Source organism: Octopus sinensis, linkage group LG19, assembly GCF_006345805.1.
Source record: "Octopus sinensis linkage group LG19, ASM634580v1, whole genome shotgun sequence".
Lineage (NCBI taxonomy): Eukaryota > Metazoa > Mollusca > Cephalopoda > Octopoda > Octopodidae > Octopus > Octopus sinensis.
In genome coordinates, this window is record NC_043015.1 from 15,284,844 (window position 1) to 15,288,764 (window position 3,921).

Sequence of the window (3,921 nt, forward strand, 5' to 3'; positions counted from 1 at the left end):
CCTCGATTTCAGCTCTATGTATTTTCTGTAGCGAGTAAATAATATGTGGAAATTGACGATTTAAAAGTCTGTTATCAGCATATTGGCATAGAAATAATTTTCTTTAGCCCTTATTTATAAGTTGTTTATAATTCTAACCGTAAAGGTATATTAATATGCTGCCACTTTTTCTGATGAAATTTTTTTCTGTAAAAAAACTCATCCTATATTAGTAGTAGACTTATTACTATTCGCTATAGGGACTGGTAACCACTATAAGCTGTAGTGGGGAACAGTTCACACGTGTGCTGAGGCTGACCAAAGGATTTTATATTTAGATATATCTGGGGTACTTTTATGTACTCATGATTTTTGCTTCGGCTTTTTCCATGGGCGTATGTAAATATTTCATTTATTTCTTTTTGTATTTTCTACTGAGGAGGAAAAAAATCTATTATGAGATTAATTCCAAAATTGATTCAATATAGAAATAACGAACTTTAAAAAAAAATCCTGTTGACCAGCTTTCCTCGATTTCAGCTCTACGTATTTTCTGTAGTGAGTAAATAATGTGGAAATTGATGATTTAAAAGTCTGTTATCAGCATATTGGCATAGAAATAATTTTCTTTAGCCCTTATTTATAAGTTATATATATATATATATATATATAAAACATATATATACATAAAACGTATATATATATATATATATATACATACATTTGTATAAAACACACACATATATATATATATATGTGTGTTTGTATATGTGCATGTGTGTGTGTGTGTGTGTGTGTATGTGTGTGTGCATACGCATGTGTGTGTGTGTGCATATATATATATATATATATATATATATATAAAAGTCAGAACTTACTGTAGAGTACCTTAAATGTATACTAACTTTTGTGGTAACTTTTCCTTTTGTCTTTGTTCTGTCTACAATCTCAATGAAATAACACTGGAAGTTGAATGTATCCTTCGAAGATGAACTTCTCTCAGTCACAATGATTATACAGCATATTTAAATTGCAACGTTTGAATTTTGTTAATGTACCCAATATTTTATATTAAATAAATGCAGGGTAAAAAAATCAAAAACAAAATGACATTTCTTGAAACCATTTAGGTTAAATATATAAATAATATATATATAGTGTATATAATAGAAAATAAATAAAATGAATGTAAATTAATTTAGGTTGTTTTGTTTACCTTTTGCTCTACTTTAAGCTGGAAATATTTATCACAGATACATACGTATATAGATTGATTATTTTTTTGTAAATAACAAACATTGATGGCACTGTATTGTGAATAACATGATTGAAGAAAGATATCAAATGTTAAGATATCTAAAGATATGAATAACAGCAGAGATATGATATATCATTAATATATTGAATATGTAGGACATAACTGACAATCAGGCCGTAAGTAATGGAATCTTTTGTTAGGATGTAGAGGCAGTTCTGTGTTTATTTTTTCTATCTTGAATTTGTGTTTATTAAGTGTCTAATTTATTTAAATGCTTATATTTATAATTTGTTAGAAGAAATTTCTTTCATTAGCTGGGCAGCTGAAGTGGTTGGTTTCCATTACCTTAACAGCCCTGCCCACAATCAAAAATAAATAGTCAAAATGAAGATGTGTTTTGCAAAGTAATAACTTTGTTAATTAATTAATTTAGTTGCCAGTAAATATAAACACCAGATAATTTTAGTATCAGTTGTTTTCAGTAAAAGAGAAAACATAATTAAAAAATATGTATCATCATCATCATTAATTAATTCATCACAGGTATTCCCCTCATTATTAACAGGTGTTATACAAATTTAGAAGCAAAAACAAAAAATCTGTGATACTGATTTTTTTAAAAATATGCCAGAAAATATGAAGTTTAGGACGGATTTGTCTAAAAAAATAAAGAAGGGTACGTAACAGCTAATGAGTGACATATGGAAGATGGGTATATATCAATGCTCTTGGTTTCCTGGTACTGTACAATGTTACCCAATACATTATCACAGAATATTATCTTCTGTGCCATTCTGCTGACACTAACATTTATAGTTCACTGTGGAATAAATAATGCATTATGAAGACAGCAAAGATCATGGTTAATTTAGTTCTTCAGACCAAAAAATTGTTATTATTATTATTATCATTATTATTTTAAAGAAACTTTCAGCTTATTTTGCTGGGTATGATGGAAAGTGTCAGCTGTCCACTGCCAGCAGATTAAGGTGACACTTGTTTACTGGTCATGCTTCAAAAACCCTGCAAAGAATTCTTGCAGTACCAAGCAATGCTGATTTTTGTAGGTGTTCTATCTTCACATTTGCACCAGTCTTTTTGAGTTACGTGTGTAGTTGAGTGCTGATACTTCCAAGTGCATCAATTACTATTGGTACCATGACTATTGGTCTCATGACCACAACCTTCATTATTATTATTATTAATATTATTATGTTTATAAGAATGAGCATTAAAACGAAAAAAAAGGGCAATTTTCTATCAAAGATTGCCACAATGATCAATAACAGTTTTCACTATTGGTAGAGGCAGGGTAGTTTCTTTTCTATTTTCAAATATTATGGCTATTTAGCCTTCCTACTATTAATTTCCTAACAGAATTTATCATTCATACAAATTGAGGCAACATAGGCTAATAACTTGGACAGGACAATTAGATCAAGAGGTCATGTTCAGGTGGTTCATTGACTATTTTAATACCAAAGAATTATTACTCAAATAGAGTTGACTAAGACAAAAGGAAAACTCCTCAAAGACAACAATAGCCATCTCTTATCTTTTATTTTTTACTTGTTTCAGTTATTTGACTGTGGCTTGAGTTTTCATTGAACAAATCGACCCAGGACTTATTTTTTAGGCCTGTACTTATTCTATCAGTCTCTTTTGCTGAACTGCAAAATTATGGGGGACATAAACACACAAACACCAGTTAAGAAGCGGTGGTGGAGGACAGACATAGACACAAAGATACAGGCTTTCCAAATCCACTCACAAGGTTCTGGTTGGCCTGAGGCTATAGCAGAAGACACCCAATATACCATACAGTGGGATTGAACCCAGAACCATATGCTGGGAAGCAAGCTTCTTACACACACCATGCCTGCGCCATAGTAGTAGTATTTTCAGTCAAAATTTAAGGTAAGTAAACAAATGCTTGATCTGCTACAAATAGTAACTAAATTTCTCTCAAATCTCATCACATTATCTTATAAAAAAAAGAAGAAACTATACAGTAGTCCTTGTTACCCCTAAAAAGACAGAATGGTTAATTGCTGGGATACATTTGATCATAAATCTGATGAATCAAAGCTAATCTAGGGTTAAACAACAACAACAACAACAGCAACAACAACAACAACTGTTGAAAAGCTAAATGAGTAAAATGCCAGTCCATGCGGAGAGAAATTCTTACAATGTAAATGGTAACTAAAATATTACATCATTGAGTCTAAGACAAAAATGTTTTCCCAGAAGTTCTGTGATATTAACTACAATAAAAACAAAACAATAAAAGTTCACTTATAATCAGTCACATATTTTAAAGTTTAAAATAACAACAAAAAAAAAAATCTATCATAAAACCTACTTTTTGTTTTTAACATTATTGTTAGTGCAAGTTATTGTACGAAAGGAAATATAGTGTAATAAAAGAGAGAAAAATGCTAATAATGCATATCAATGATAACAATGATGAATATAAGAATGAGTGATGATGATGATGGTGGTGACAAGATAGTCCTTAATCATTTTACTGTGAAGTTACATTAACCAACAACATCTATAAAAATGGAGGGAACCACTATGTGGTCAGTTGATTTGTTAAGAAGGAAAAAAAGATAAAATTCCTTCAGATCACTTCTTATTGTCTTTAAAAAAGGATGGACATTGGATAATGTAGTATTAGT

General features: G+C 30.1%; 1 long non-coding RNA gene across 1 annotated transcript; it reads left to right on the plus strand.

The window, feature by feature from the left end:
- Positions 1-825: 825 nt before the first annotated feature.
- On the plus strand, positions 826-1,066 carry LOC118767075. Its single transcript, XR_005002967.1, has 2 exons — positions 826-947; positions 1,000-1,066. It is a non-coding gene; the product is annotated as an uncharacterized LOC118767075 (long non-coding RNA).
- Positions 1,067-3,921: the final 2,855 nt, after the last annotated feature.